Genomic DNA, 17517 nt, shown 5'->3' on the forward strand with positions numbered 1-17517 from the left:
TGAAAGACGTACAAAACATGTGTTTTGTTGTTGTTCAATTGAGAAATAACCATTGAAAAATTATACTTTTTTCCCCCAAACATATCTACCAAAATGTAAGATTAATCTGTACTTCAAACACAAATTCACAATATTTTTGCTCGTGTTTTTCTCATGAGGAATTTTGCAAACGTGCCGACATTGTACAAGATGCAACCATGCGGACTGCTGACCGCGTTGAGGGATCCGTGTGACTGACCTGTCTGAGGCTCGTGTGCATGCGGGTCATCTTGTGGTACAGAGGAAGGCGCGGAGGGGGAACAGAACACAAAGACCCTGCCAGAGGCACAAACACCTGGGAGGAGAGACAAAGGCAACTTCACTTGAACAGGAAACACAGTGTTCAGGATAAACCGTGCTTACCAAGGTGCATCAACAGTGAAACTTAATATGACTTCCAGCACATCCTGCTGGAAGAAAGAAAAGGAAAAGGGCACGGGACCACAGCGTTACTGCTCTTATAGTTTGGTGCTTTTTTGGCACATACAAGGTTTTATTTTTTCACATTTTATTCCTCACAGACTAAACTAAACACTCCCACATCTTCAACGTAGGTGCCATTTTTATATATTAAACATTTCATAGTGCTAAGTGTGGATCTCTCAAGAAGAAATCAATATATATGCTGTTGCTTATGGGGAAATTAGCATGGTAAATGTGCATTAACTTGCAGATGGTTGGGTATGGGCCATCGCTGTGGCTCCTAACAAACAATTGATTAACTTGTAAATTTCCATTGCCCAGCTGTTATTCAGGCTGTTTACCATAAATAAAAGAGGGGGAGTAGAGAAAGGATCCAGATGCTTTGAGTGCTGCAGAAAGGCAATCTGTCATTGTTCTCAACTAACACTGATGGATGCCGCTTTGAATGGGGATTGGTTTAAGTTAAACATGACAAAGTGAGGGATGACACGCCATTGGTCACAAAGGTCTGGGGGTCCAGCAACGCCTCAGCAGTTGCTTTTTTCATCCAAGACAACCTCTTGTTCATGTATCAGCTGCCAATAAAAGGGAAGAAGTTGCCGGGGCAGGCTTTCAGGTCTGTTTGTTTTGCTGTGTGTTCATGCTGAAGTTGAGAAATGAGGAAATGAACAAAACCAAACAAAATCACGCAGGCTTTTCCGAGATGGAAGCCAGTATGATTCAACCATGACATACTTTCTTTGCACTCTCAAACAAGACTAATTTCTGAACAATCCTTGGAAAGCAGTACAACTCCACTGGGGTCACCGGGGCTCAGGTTTGAAATATGAGAAATCCTCTCTACATCTGACTTGAAGCTTCAGTCAGAGATGTTGGAGACAATAGTTTCCATTCAATTGTCAAGTGAATTTTAAGCAAACTTCTGAAATGTGCCAAAAAAAGAAATGCAAATTAGGCGCGCTTCCATCCACTGGTTAGGAGAGATTAAACTCGGCCACAGCATAGTTTGGCACTGTAGGCTACACATGGCTGTAATCTACCAGTAAACAGAGTAGAGAAAGAGGTTGCAAACCAAACAACAATGTAACTCATCCACGATGTATTCAGGAATTTGTTGAAGTTGGGCAAGTTTGAATTATTCCTTCATGCCAGCTAGTATTGGAAACGTTTCATGCTGTCCAGAGACCAACACAAGCATTCACATGTTCAACAATGCATTTATCGCAACTGTTTTTCGAGAAAATCCTCAAGCGTGAAAACTATTTGTAATTATTTTATAGAATTTCGCGGTTTCTATTCCACTATTAAGCAGGAACAGCATTGATCTCTACACTTGAAACATTCAAATGCATTATAACCCATGGATGTCCAACAAAGTGTGTATATGAACTAGGAACACCATTGGAAATTTGCTAAATGACTTGGCTGTAAAGAAGTAGCAACCAATGTATATGTGTAATGAACCATATAGTGGAAGAAAACCAAACCAGACCAAAAGGTTTTGACATCAGGATAAAAAATTTAATGCAGAGTCAGACATCTAAGTTTAGTTATACAGCAGGAATAAAAACATTTAAAGGCATGATGCATTTTGGGGGTATTGTGGTCAGTGGACAGGAGCATGGGAAGAAAAATCCAGTCTCGGCCAGATTCCAGTGTGATGTCAGCTTGTGAATGGTCCAGTAAACCCTGCATCTCTCTGACCCAAAAATAACTACCCGTGATGTAAAATGCATATGGGGCCGCTCGCCCAGCTGCAGAAGATCACATACGTGTTCTCTGGGATGACATCAGAGATCTGGAACAAAACAAGCCTTTCTTTGGACGAGAGACTTCAGGCTGCTGACCCCAGAAGGGAGCTAGTTTCCCAGATGCGGGAGGGGGGGATCACCGTGGGACACTTTAAGTCGAGACTTCTGCAAAACTCATCACTCATTGTCAAATATGGTTGAGGTGAAAATTCAGCCTAAAACATACACACCTTTCATCTTCTATCATTGCACGTTTACTTTCCGGCACACGAGACAGCTGTCCCAGTCTTCACACAAAACAGTTGGATACTATTATACAGATTATCTTCGAGAGAAGAAAAACCCAAACTCAGAGCCAATGACAAGACAACTTCCCAAGCAGCGCCTTAAAAGAATATGCTTTTTGCACCATAAGCATAGCCTCCCAATACAATACAGTAAAAACATCTCACTGTCACTGCCCACTGATGGATCTTCAAGTTTGCTGATTTAGAATTTTTCAAATGGACTTTAGTTCTCACAGTTTCTTGAGCCAAATAAAGAACCGGGTAGGAAGACAGGGATATCTTTAAAAACATTGATTAAAATACAAGACAATGATGATATGCAAATGTGTACTCCTACGGTTTATAGAAGAGGAATAGATTTGACAAATCACAAATTTTTACTTTTTTCCCCCCATTCACAAATATGCCAGTTTTATGACTACTATAACAAGAAACTTTCATTTAATGTTGATTCTCCCTATGGATAAAAGCAGTAGTGTTTCCGAGCTCCTGAATCCCTTTAGGAAACCTGTAGTTAGCGGGGTCTGACGTTCTGCACCATGCAGTCCTGGTTTCCCAGTACCCCCCTTCCCTCCAATGGGCCCATCAATACAGCCTGGGCCTCCAGTAGCGTGGTGTTGTGTTGGCTCCCAGCGGGGACTGGTGGAGCAGTGAAGCTCTGCTTCTGGCCTGAGGAGGAGCTGCTGTTACCGGACTCTGAGCTCTCCACCTCCCTCCAGATCTCTGACTGCAGGTTGAAGGCATTCGGGAAGCCAGATCGGGGTCTGGTGGCTGCCAGAGGCCCTCGGCTGGGGGTGTTTCTGGTGAACCTACATGATTTTGTCTGAAGAATAGAGTCTAGAAATAGCCAATCTTCTCTGTCAAGGTCTCATTTGCTAATGCAATCCATAAGTGAAACTTAACACAAGTGTACTTTTAAAACAAATCTGGCAGACAAGTGCTTACAAATATTAATATATTAATCCACATTTAATAGTCTACAGTACTACTTGAAATTACTCTCAGAAATAATCTTAATGACACCAAAATTGTGTCATTAATATTGATAATGGTGTATTTATTGATTTCAGCTGCATACTTGATGAGAGTAACGCTGATTCAGAGCTACTAAGATATCAATTAAAACTGTACGTGAATAAATCAGTTTAACTGAGCTGCTAAGCTGTTCAGTTGGTGAAAGTTTACCTTGAACCGTGTTGACAACTAACCAAGCGAAGCTGATCACTGCTGTAATGGTCATAACAATGACAATGAGTAACAATATACACTTATTTATGTACACTGAATTTAAAAATGCCTGATTCAACGGAAGATAATTCTGTCAGCTGCTTGTTCTCAATAGAAAGCATTGTGCTGAAATGCAGAAGAAAAAAAAAATCACCTTTTATCCAAAACACAAAGCACGCAACAGCCATTTCTTTTGTTGTCAGTTGCCTAGCAACAAAAAACAAACTCCCAAATTATATGTGAAATGCCATAATGCAATCAGATTTAATAATTTTATACTCGGCTCCTAAGATACATGTACGCCGCTAAACCTTGAGATCTTCTGGGTAAAAGCACTACTGTCATTTAGAACACGGATCACAACATGAGATTCCATCACACAACAGCGACTGAAGAACCAGGTTTGCACACATTCGCTTCCTGGAAGTGTCAAAACAGGATTGCACAATGTCGGGAAGAAACAACCTCCTGACTTTTTTTTCCCATTTGGGAAATGTTTGAGTGAAACTGCTCGATACGTCGCAATTAGCAAAGGGATGCATTAGGAATAATTGAGTGTAGATGTGGAACAAGCACAAGCAATGCTGCCTATCAATAGTCGAATATCACCATTATCTGGCTGGACATGGTATTTTAAGGAGGCCTAACTCACTTGGTGTAAGGGGGCAAGAAGCTGAAGAAGAGATTTGCTTTCTTTTCCCTCCAATTGACTGTGCAGGAGTGGTTGGAAGTTTAGTTACCAACGACAACCTAGTGAAGCTCAAACTTAATGGCGGTGTAGCAGAATACAACGTGGACCTACTCCACATTGTGATTCTGCTACATCGCCATTGGAGATAATGGCTTATGTGATTTTTGTGAATATATTTAAGTACTCAGGAATAATACTGCGAATGATATACAGTATATATGCATATAAGTCCATTATAGGCATGAGTCCTTGTGCTTCTAAATAATTCTGAAAGACTGAACAAAGTCAACTGTGTTCATTGGACCATAGCCCGAAACCAGAGGTGCTGTCAAGCCATTTTTATGTCTATAGCCCGATATCACAGATCTGCCTCATACAATCTGTTCAACACAGAACGTGTTTGCCAGAATGGTAAGACCATTGAATTAACACGGAAGTCTGGTGAAGAGCCTGCCCGAAACTTAACGGGAAATAAATCCTTAAAATGGGAGTTATTTGGTGTTCGGATCCATCCGCTTGAATCCTGCTAGATATTTCCTTGATCCAGCAGACACTGGCTTCCCCATCGCTCATGTAGTAAAGACCATAGTCATTTAATTGGCATGTGAATGTGCATACTATGATACTGTAATATTACGTAGTGTTGTCTTTATCTAGACATTTAATATATCACATTTCATAAACTACGTCTAAAACGCGACAGACGCAACACAACAGTATGACGAGAATAATTCCAGTCACCCGTGAGCCAGAACGTCTGATCAGCACTGTTCTTGTGACGTCGCTCTCAGCTCTCTAATGCGAGTCCACGCGGCCAGACTGCTCACGGGATTGACCGCCGGCTGAAGCCAATTGTCTGAGTTAGGCAGCACAACACGAGACTCCCCACTTGGAAAGAGAAGGAGAGAAAACAGCGGAGGAGTTTTAGCAGTCAGCCCTCAGACAGGAAGACTCTGGAGGAAACACCAGAAAGCCATTAACTAACCACAGTATTATGGTGATCTATTTGCTGGAATGGGCTACAGACAGCTAATGAACAAGCCTTACGCCCCCCCTCTCTCTCTCAACCCACAACCCATCACACATGTACCCACACACACACACACACACACACACACGGAGAAGCAACACACACTGAGAAGCGACGCTGAAAGAGCTCTTGCTTGTACAAAACAGCGTGACAGATCAATGCCTGATTCCTAAATCAAGGGAAAAGGTTATTCTCTGTCTCACTGGGATTCCACTTACTATCCCCCTATACCTAAGACACTCCCATACCCATTTAAACCAAACAAGTCCCCCCAACCCCCCCACACACACCCGCACCCCACCCCCAAAACAACGCACCCACATCTCCTAATTAAGAGTGAGGCAGTGGGGCTTTTTTGTGTCTGTGGTTATGCTTGCAATGTTAGTGTCTGGAGTGTGAAAACAGATCTGATGGACCGGTGCCCTCAGCTCTCCCTGATCAGGCTCCAGCAGGTATCCCCCCCATGATTGACAGCTCACAGGTCAGCCGCCCATCTCTCAGTCTGTTAGAGGGTGGGTGGTAAAGAGATTTGGATGCCTGGGACCCTGATTGCTTTATTGCTCGCCTGTCAGAACCATTGTACAGCTCTGTATTATTAGGGCTCGCCATCTCTCACCGTCTGGAAGGTGTCGCGTCTCAGCTCTGCATAAAGAATCACCACTCCATTCAAAATCCTCTCTCTCTCGCTCTCTCTCTCCTTCACAGAGCAGCACAGCTTTTTTTTTTCTCTCTCCACACAATCTCCTGTATTGGTTTGTCAGATAATACAACACAAGTGTCTCCAGGGATTGATTTGGATGGTGCCGTTTTACACTCCAATGCAGAAGATTTGAGATCCCATTTGGCAATCATTTATCACAGTGATATCAACATTAGTCCATAGCATAATGGAGGAATTACTCTGATGGTGTATCTAATCCCGTTGCAGCAAACTTATTTTTCTTTTTACGTTTTTATTTTTAAACTATGAAACAAAAAATTATAATTAGTAATATTCTAGTGAGTTGCAGAAGCACAATAGGATATACAATGCATAATGCACACATTAAATCATATTTGTGCATTAAAAACACTGAAATTTAAAGTAGCATATTCTTGCTGTGGTTAGCAACTGTTTTAATAATTGATTAATAGTTGAAGTAATTTTTCAATTGATATACCATACATTTCAAATGTAATGATGTGGGTTTTTTTTCCTGTTTATGGATCTATTTGGATTATTATTGAGTTATGGACTTTTGCTCAGACAAAACTAGTAAAATTGACCTTTAGAAAATGGTGATGAGCATTTTACACAATTTGTTGAGTGTATAGAACAACGATTAAACAAGAAAACAATCAAAAGATTCATCAATATTCCAATATTGGAATCATCATTAGTCGCAGCCCAGGAAACAAATGGATTTTGCACATTTAAGATGTTACAGTTTTGCTCTAGTATGTTTTTGTATTTCATGTTGGGGATCGTAACAGTTCAACACATTTCTTTAGCAAAGAAAATGTAGTGATTTCATTACAGTGTAACTTGCTGAGTAAGAAATCAGATACAAAAGTCCAGTATAGCCTAAAATCGCCCATATTGTCTTGACGTGAAAGGGTAATAAAGGCAAAGGAAAACTTTTGAATGTCAAGTGGGGAATTGTTGTGAAAAGTAAGTCCTTCTCTACTTCATTCCCACTGGAACAAAGAGCCTCCTCCAAAGATACGACGGCCAAGTAAACAATGTCTCCACACAAATCCCTCGCTGATTGTTTTCTTGTTACTCCCCCAACCCTGAGATGACAGACTGGCAGGTTGTTGAAGGTCACCGGAGCAGTGGCTCCTGGTCCCCTGGAGCCCAGGTGATGGCTTGGCCACATCCCCAAGTGCTCTTGCTGCTCCAGGCCACAGCAGAGACAAGCCCACTGGGGTGCCATGTCGCAGTCTCCATGGAGATGAGGCGACAGGCTGGCCACGGCTCACGCTCACACCTTTATGGTCAGCGACTTGGCGTCTCTGAGGAGACTTCCCTGCCTAACAGCAGTTATGATCGCTCCCCGCTCCCACCACAAAAAAACGCTCACCCTATCTTGTTGTCTTTACAGCAAGTGCGAGCACAGCGTAGGACGGACCCCCGCCCCCCTCCCAAACAGTCCAACCCTAGTTGCCCTGGCAGTGCTACCCTTGTGAGGCCTGCTGGGAACAGTGGTGAGACGTTAGATTAGACGTTCAAGTCTGGGCAGGACCTAAGAGGGGATAAAAACGCAAAGGGACTGCCCACTTGTCTATGGCTCATGCTCCATTATGTTTTTATCCGAGGGTGTGAAACCATCATTCCCAAATGCTGTCTCCTTTAAGATCCGCTCACAATTGGCTGCGGAAGAAAACTGGCTTGACTGGCTGAGCTCAGCGTCCCTGTTGATCCGTGTCATCATGTCTCATTAGGTCGATGATGTTTGACAGATAGCTGATTATCAGATGCATACTTTTCAAATGTATACATCACTGTCAAAGCAGCTTTTCGAGTTAGTGTCCGTATTGATTTTTAAAGTGTTATTGTTCCTCATTGTGTATGTGTGTCCTAATCTGAGAAATGAATGATAACCTCTTCATCACTCTACCCCCTGAGTGTTCTTACTGGAAGCCATATTGATTTTGTTAGTCTGAGAGTCCTTGCATTGCCTGGCCTTTACCTCAGGGACAAATCTAATTGTTTATCTCTGGACAGACTTCTGCCTTTACTCCCTTCTGTCTCATTATGTGCCAAGATTTGTCAAGTCAAGTCTCTCCACACTCTCAAATCTCGCTTTACAACATGTCGCTCGGCAGAACACTACAGATGGCTTACTTATCAACAGACCCTCCCACATGGAATGTTACAAACATGGCAGCACAACACACTTGCAAAAAAATATACACAAACTACAGCGTAATCACACACTGGAGACGCGATTATACACACTGACACACAAAACTTGAGTCACTTTTTTTTTTCTTTTTTAAGAAACACTGATTTCTTCATATTTCTGTGCTTTCTTTAAAAAACAAACAAACAAGGAACTATTGATTGTCTGAGATCCACAGTGAACTGCACAACAATAGTATTACAACAGTGACTTCATTAAAGACAATGCCGGTATTTGTCTCTTATTTCTATTCAATCTTATAACAGACTGCCAATATTACAATAATTCACTCACTTGGATGCAACTGGTATTTTAACCCAATGAGTCAAGCCATTGGACACATTTTACTACAACATTCCACTAGTTTGCTATTGTAAAACATGTAGGAATGTAAATCTGTAGATGAAGTCTACATCAACAGCAATAACACATGAATGAAGAATCAGGGATACTTTATACATCACTGCCATCCCAGTTTTTCCCTCAATATTCTCAGAATTTCCCAATACAATTCCGGTTTATGATGATGCCTCTGACAACTGAAGGGCACAATGACAACAATTACGATCCGCTGATTCAATTGAATCATATTTTAAGTTGAGCAATTATCTCATTTTCTCTTCTTGCAAAATTGCCAACAGTAAAATGCACATTATTCCATATCCAGACAATAACACATTATATGTCTGCACATTTAATCAACTGTGACTATTTTTGTGATTTTAACAAACCCATTTGTTCTCCCTTCTTGTCATCTTTGCCTTCTCACCACTTCTCCAAAACTCTTTCAGGCCATTGGAAGCCCTTGGTCAGGTTTTATCAGTGAGTTAACTACAACGAAGTAAGCCCGATCGATGAGCACATTCTCCGAAAGGAGCAGGAGCAGAGAGAGGAAGAGGCGCGGGGGAGAGAAGGCGTGAGAGACGGGGAGCAATCAGAGCGCTATGGATGTGTGTGCCTTTAGGAGTGGATCGATGCGCTGACAGGAGCCCTGCTTTGTTCTCACACAGTGCTCAGATGTTAGGCGCGCTTAACATGATTGCTTAAAGGTTTTTGTTTGCCTACTTGTATTTTTGTCTGTCATTTTGCTCTACTAGTGTATCCTGCTGTCCCTTTTGTCAAGTTAGATAGGTGGTTAGCTTGGTGATCTTTGCTCTCATTGTTTCTTACACAGTGATTTCTCTTCTTCTTCTTCTTTTTTAAATCAGCAGGGGTTTTACGTTGCATTTTCTTCTCTCAAATTCTGACACATTTCTGGACATTGACAATCTCCATAACTAAGGATTACAAAGCTGAAACTGTTCTGACTAAACATTTAAAAAAAAAAGATGATTGACAATATTCTTAGGAATGCTTTTGAACCTATAAAAGAAAGTGTGGAATTAAGCATTAAGCAAGACTTCGGTGCCCTTTGTTCTTCAACTATGAGGACTGTTTGCTTTTGACAAATTGGTCTTTGACATCCCTTGTCATGTCTCTAATTCCAAGGAATTTTTCATCATTACAAAGCTGCATTCTTTTTCCTTACACCGCATGGCCACCCAAACCGAGTTAAGCACTTTGCCTCGCTAAATACTCTGCCAAGAATTACTTCTAACGGGGAACTTTGGGCGGGCCTGCTTCTTCACAGAGAGGTGTTGACCGCAAAGGACAAGTAGGTGTCAATAGATCTGCTCTCAGCGCCTATGGGACGTTGAGACGCATGAGCTCTTTTCCAAGGCTTAATAAGATAGCACAGATGCGCCCTTGTCTCAGCACAGCCCTGCGTCTCATTGTACTTTGGCCTCCAAACCCTGCCATTGCAAGACCCCTATTGCATTGGCTGCATGAGAGGGTCTCATTAGGACAGACAAACGAAAACCGGGGTCAAGGTATATAAAAAGGTAGCCACAGCTAAGGAGCATGCCTCTAAGACGAGTTGGGAGCTCCACCACGCCCTAGGGGCCACCCCTGCAGACCTCTGGCCCTCCCCATCATGACCTCCAATATCTACCATTATTTGATGAAGCAGAGCTTGATAATTATTTTGCGTGGTTGAAGAAGAGGGCACAGTGTGAGAGGAGTGTCTCACTCTCAGGGAAAGGATAGTAGGGGATGAACAGAAAAAAAGGAAAAAAAACTAACAAAAAAAAAAGATCAAAAGCAGGCCTTTCGCTTTTCATGCCTCAGAGGCTCCAAAGAGGATAAGGAACAATTGGGCCCTGGGTATCCTGTCCTCTCTGGCAATTAGACTCAGCTGATGAAGTGAAAGGGATGAATGGCAGGGTTCAAGGCCTTCTCTAGGATTCACACAACAGGGTGTGTTTTTACCTTCTTCTCCTTTATCCTTATCTCGCTTAAGAGTGGCAGACATGCAGCTGAAATATTTCCAGATGAAGACGACGTGATTCGAGGCGCCAACTCGTAAGCATGAGGGCTGATGAGATTGAGGAGGTGTGAGAGGAGCTAAGGGGCACAAACAGACTTGCATGTGGTCACACATGCGCACACACACACAGGACGTTATCATTGAAACTAGTCTAGAATGCAGTTAAGTTTAAAATTATGTATTCATCTCTGTCATTAGCACTATTACAAGTTGCACAGGCGGTAGTGGATAGTGGCTCAATAGGACGAAGCAGATGTGCCCGGCATATGGACAATTGTACATCCAGGTAGTGCAAGTAGGTTACCTGATTGGTGCATCTTTGTAACAACTAAACAATGCAATTTACAACTATTTCGACAAAGAGCATGATCATCAGTAGAAACAGTATAACATATGTCCAATTAAATAATGCAATAATATATTGTTAACATTCAGACTGTGCTTTGAAGCATTAATTTTAAGTTTTGAGAAAGCAGAGATATTGTGTACAATTATTGTACAGAGACAAAAACATCATGTATGGCTTCCATTGAGGCTAAGACTAAAGTATCGATTTAGAAAATGATTCTACAAAACATTTTTAAAAAACAAGCAGGTTGACTGATCAACCTAGTTCAAAAATATATGACACCAAGCAGGGTCTACCGAAATCTGAATGCTTCATAGTTGAGCTTTACATAATCGTTGTATAATATGCATGAGCTCCATCACCCTTTCAATAGTATGAAGTCCATGCCAACTTCCTGACAATAACACAAAGTGCAGAATTGAGTGATTCATTTACAAGTTCTTTAATGTGCAGGAGCATATTTGAACCCGTCATACAGAGATAGCTCAATTGTTGGAGCTAAATAAGCGAAGTAAATAAATACTGGACATCCTCGTCTTTCAAATGCCACCCACATGGTATTAAATGAACCAATCTCACTTTTATTGTAACAGCGTGGCTTAAGCTGCTCTAATATGACGCGTATAAACTAATAAAAACACCAAAACGCCTGCCAACAAGTTATCCTGTATTTCGCTGAAGATTTCTTCACGCCGGTAAATGGGCCCCAAGGCTTGAACGATACCGCCACACTGCACTAAAACCTTAAGATGATTAGTGATATTCTTAAAACCTAGCCCACTGATAATGTGTTTAAAGAAGCGATACGGCTTTTCCAAGCTTTGAGTTCAAAGTCTGAGAAGCATGGGGTCAGAATGCCAATGGGCTAAACAAAGAGTCGCCAAAATGGGCTTTGGGGGATTTGAAACTTAGGCCCCTGAACCCCTTTGATCAAAACAGAGCTACAGCCATTGAAATACTAAGTATCAAGTGCCTGGGACTGTGTTGTCCCCAACGAACGGTGAGTTTGTCATGTAGGATGAGACGCTGACAAATACAAATAAGAGTATAGCAGGAAGCATGTATTTTATAATAAGACTCAGGGTTCCACCCAATGACCTACAGCCAGGAGAAGTTGAGGTAGTTTCTAAAACTGCGTTCCTCCGACAGAACCAGATCAGCCCTGATGGGCGCCAACACGGATCTTAAACCTTATCTTAAGATATACATCAACATTTCTATATCAAGTTGTACCGTATGAACGAAACCTCGTGACACAGAAGTATGTGAGCGTAACCTGAAGTTGTTTAGAAGTTTCAATTTCCAATCAATTTTAGCGATAGGTTTGGATAATCCCTTTTTATATTCAATTTTAAACTAATGACATATGAAGATTAAATGAGGAGGTAAGTGTTTTTCTACAACATCTATTTAAAGATGCTAACTCTGGCAATATTCAACTGGCTAATTAGTTCTACTTTGACTCTCAGCGAGTGTCCTGTTTAGTGTGCCTGATGAAACAAACAAGAAGGGAAATGATTCAAACTCAGACGTGAACAGATTTTTTTTTTGCTACCTCGAGCAGCCTCAAGCAATTAAGTAAGCATATTTTCGTCTTATTCTGGTAATACATCCATAAAGTCCTAGGGAACCCAACTGTGTTTAAAGTTGCTATCATCAAATTGGCAATAAGGCTAACAATATAACCAGACCAAATGTAAAGTGCAATGAATACATCCTTTTCCTTAATGTCAAGATAGCTGAAGTCGTTAAATAAAAATGGGGAAAATAATCTAAAATCACAATCAATCAAAAACTCAATTATGCATGTTTATTATCATCCTGTCAGTTATAGTGTAACACCTCTTGGAAGCTACATCAACAACTGATTAGTGCTGGAGACAGCCATAATGACAGATGGAACATGCGATGGTGAAGACGATTAAATAGAGAGAATTTCAATTAGCCTACGAGAAGACTTTGAATGTATAAAAATGGCACTGGTGATTAGCATCGTATTTATACAGTTATCACCATGTCGCTGGTCCGCATTAAAAAGGTATTCAAAGGGTGTAGGGCGAGTCGTGCAGTGGGACTGGTGTTTCACAACAACATCGTCCGCTGTAGTTGACTTGGACGGGAAGGACATAGAAGTGCAGTATATGGCGCAGCTGGAAAGCAGAATAACCTGTAGTTGCAATTCCACCAGCGTGTCATTCTTTTGTCAAAGATAATAACACCACAGTCTGGGTGAAAATATATCTATGCCTTCCTGTATTTCACTCAAGATTAGTGTGGAATCAGACATGTTAGGACTTGGTATATTCTGCATGCCGCGCCACTATTCTACCAAGCTTTTCAGCTGTGGTTTTCATTCATTTGAACAGGTCGTCTCTAGCTGGTCGCGTTAACCGCCTCTTGGACTATGAAGCCATCAACCATCTCCAAACTTGTCAGAAGACGTTTCGTTGGGTCAAAATGCAATACGATACCGTTAAGTTTGTTGCCGACAGGAGAGAAGTCAAATCGGGATGCAATGAGCAGTTATTCTTCTTCATTTAAATGAAAGAATGTCAATCACAGCCTCCTAGAATGCAAAGGGACCATCAAACGTTGGGGCATGAAGATGGACAGGTAATCAATTATCAATAAAGTTGCTGATTCATTTTCTGTAAATTCGAATCGTTGCGCAAAATGTACTTTCATTCCATATTGATATGCACCACACAGAAATATTGCATGAGCAAGTTTTCCAGTAAGTAATTAAACAGATCATTGTACTGTATGGACATTCTTCCCTAAAATCCATAACGAACAAAAACTCATTCCATTATTTGGTCTATTAGCAGTGACGGATCCCCCCCGATGACACAAAAAGATGGGATGCGCAAAATATAACGGGCGTCTTGTTTTAATTGTTCAAATTCTCTCTCTCTTTTTTAAGGTGACAGGGCCATTACTCCAAAGTCACCACTTATCTGCACTATCGCAGAGGATTAATGGTTCCACTTGTGCTAGTAAGAAATGTTTAAGTTGTCCCGATTATCAGTGCACGGAAAAAGAATAATGGTTGTTTGTCATTGTGTTAAGCAGTGAGAGAGACTAATTCAACAGAACACTCAGTTACGGACGTGATTAACCTTGTCTGGGGAGACTGAGTCCGATGAGTCCGGACTGTGTTCGCGGCCGCCAAGCCACTGTCTAAAATGAACGCTTGTCTTCAAAAAGAGGGGTGTTCAACTGACGCATGGTTGAATAATCGATCAGAAGCTGTACAATTGTGCAGAAGACAAAATTTCACTACATGAAGGTTGTAAAAGCTTAAAAAAAAGAATCTGCAGTCACACAAGAGGAACATCTACCCTCGCACAACGTTTCCATTCCTTCAAACTACGATGTAATATTCTCTCCATTTCCCCCCCATTTGTTTGGTGCCATTCCAATTCCCCCCACTCTGACCTACAGGAGATGGGAAAAGGTTTCCCCTTTGCATTCTACATAGGAATACATGATCTAAGGCTTGAAAAAAAAAAAAATCAAGGACCTAATGCCGATCCAAAACAAGAGTAGAGTCAAAGAAGAACTTACCAAACGAGGCTAAACATTAACTAAATATGACAGTAAGTGAAAGAAAAATATTGTAAATTACAGTGGCAAAATGAAGATTTCAAATATGAATTATGTTTTACAGTGTGTTTGCTACAGCAGCAATTACTACCATCAATTGCAGCCATACTACCCGTTTAACACATTTGTTCCGTGAAGGATTTTTCCCCCCACAGCTGTAGTCCCTGAAGCTTTTGTACTGGTTGTGCAGGCTTGATCCTGCTCCAGTAATCTCCTACATTATTTTCCTTGTCTGTCACCTTTATAGTATCTATTAGCCACTCTCTACTATCTGTTTGTGGGGCATTTTCTCTTCCTTTTCCCCATGAATGTTTTATATATTGGAGGGAGAATGATTGTTCTTTGCAATGAGGCCAGCGCGTGGCCTCAGTAAGACAAATTGCTCCAGAACGTCTAAATGGCAGTCAATGATAACTCATTGTAAGGAGAGTAAGTGACTTCCAATGGAGTGGATAGGGGACAGAGAATAATGGCAGAGCACAGGTGAAAAATAGATGTTTGGCTCGGTGTAATTACTCCATTAGGGGGGGTTCTCTGTTAATCTACCAAACCACAGCAAGTGTTTTTACAGCAATGAGGAGGTGACGGGCAAAAATGACTGCGACCGGATGGAGAGGAGCTCTGCTATACCTCCCCAATCACAACACGCGCCATGAAGTGTTTACTAATGGACAAATGTGGGCTCTCAGTCGCGCGCTCCCGGCAACATCCCACGAGCTCCTCCAGTTACAAGTAAGTGTGGTGATAGATGTATTGACGAAGTTCATCATTGAGCTGACATATTAATTACCTGCAGTATGGTCCCATGCGCTCAGAGTGCTTTAACCTCCTCTGTCTCAATTGTGTGCTGGGAGATGGATCAGCTGTAGACCTGTTAAACATGAAAATCTGGGTTTGAACAACAACAACAAAAATAGGGACAAAGGGAAAAAACCCACCGGCCGACAATCCCCCCCCCCCCTTTTTTTTGTGCTGATTTCCAGACAAACATAATGATAACAATTGTTTGACCATTTGGTGTCTGCTGCTTCCGCCCATGGCAATCCAAAGACAAAAGAAAAAAAATGGCCCAATATGGTCTTAAGAGTTTATTCTGACCACACAATCTGTTTTCTTAAGTCAACTTTTAAAAACACTGCTACGAGCAGTGCCCACAGCTTTATCACCGAAGCTCAGATTGACCTCGTATTCACCTTTATACTATTTTCCATCTGTTTAGGTTCCACCCAAGAATCCATCCCAGTTGGCTGAAGGCCCACTTTGCATTGGGCTTCCTCAGTGGAACCCTGAACAAAAACCCTGTAGGAGCTAAAGACTCTCTGTTCGGCCTATTTCAGAGAAATTTCAGCTTGCATCTCAGCATCCGACAGCCTCGTTGGACTTTTCAGCCCCCCCTCCCCACCAACCTCACCCATGTGCAACATAAAGAAAGATCCACCCTTCTTTCACCGTGGCTTTTCACTTTGACTTGAATCAGCACAATCCTCCAGCATATTGTGGAGTTAACAAGAGGGTTAGAATAATGCGGTCAACTCGGCATATTAAGTGTTTTTTATTAAAAAAAAAAAAAAAAAAAGGTGACCACCAGATATGGTGAGGCGGAAGAGGAAAACACCCACCAGTGTAAACAAAAGAAAGTGACTGACTATGAAGAAAGGAGTCCACTCTTCATTTCCATTTCACTTACATTATAGAGTTGCAAGTGAATTAAGGCCACAGCCTACACATTTATCTACATCCTTGGTTCGAGCTGTGCTGATAAAAATCCTCACAGCAGCTCATTAGAGGAGAGAACTGACCTTCAACTAGCTTTAAAAAAAAAAAAAAAAAAACGTTGAAAGCTATCAGCAGGCAGGTGTACATGGCTCAAAACATACAAAGGCGCCAATAGGGGAGAATACAAGGGGTCCAGCTGGACAATTTCCACTGTCCCACAAGCTACAGGTTGCGGTGAGGGGACTTCAAATGCTGAGGACAGTGAGAGGTGCCATTATCACTCGGTGCTGAAAACAAGCACGGTGACCCGATTAAAGCGAGAATTTCTGGGTCACGGTCTTGTTTTTCAGTGCTTAATTTGTCCATCGATAGTGACACGGTCCGTGGCTTGCACCTACCTGTAATATTATCTTTCTAAAAGTCGCGGTTCAGACGGGGCCCTTGTCACTGTAACCCAGCACGGAGTGAGTGAGCGAGGAGCGGGTTGGCCTGCAGCGCGTTGCAGGCAGGAAGCGCCGGATGGCTCCGCGCTGCTCTGCCGGGGAAGTTGCGGGCTGCGGCGCCGCTCAGTGGACGCTCCGGTTTCAGGCGCTGCTCCTCCTCCTCCTCCTCCTCCTCCGCCTTCTCTTCCTCCTTCTTCCTCTTCCTCTCGAGATTTCTTTCACGGCAAATAAAATACACAAACTCTTCTTCAAGATTTCAAACTTTATATAATATAACGATATATATATATATCGTTGTTGTTGTTAAGCTTTTGATCTCTGATTGGAAGAGCGCACAAAATAAAACATCTTATCGGGTTTATTAATAGAAAAAACATAATATTTGTATAATGTGATGTAATGTAATGTTTCATCAACACTGCTTTAGGTGCATGTCATCAGACAGACAGACAGACAGACAGACAGACAGACAGACAGACAGACAGATAGATAGATAGATAGATAGATAGATAGATAGATAGATAGATAGATAGATAGATAGATAGATAGATAGATAGATAGGTAGATAGATAGATAGGTTTCTGAATATTATCAGATTACAAATTTGACCTACATGCACCATTTCTGGGAAACCCATGTAATTTTGACCCAAGTCTGTGAACCATATAGGCCTATACATCAATTTCAAGCACTAACGTTTAA

General features: G+C 41.7%; 1 long non-coding RNA gene across 1 annotated transcript; it reads right to left on the reverse strand.

Moving 5' to 3' along the window:
• Positions 1-242: 242 nt before the first annotated feature.
• LOC311018608 lies at positions 243-17014 on the reverse strand. The gene is made up of 3 exons (XR_014597739.1): positions 16771-17014; positions 15447-15527; positions 243-334 (listed from the first exon to the last, which is right to left on the reverse strand). It is a non-coding gene; the product is annotated as an uncharacterized lncRNA (long non-coding RNA).
• Between the last annotated feature and the right edge of the window lie 503 nt (positions 17015-17517).

This window comes from Eutrigla gurnardus (genome assembly GCF_963514095.1).
Source record: "Eutrigla gurnardus genome assembly, chromosome: 9".
Classification (NCBI taxonomy): Eukaryota; Metazoa; Chordata; class Actinopteri; order Perciformes; family Triglidae; genus Eutrigla; species Eutrigla gurnardus.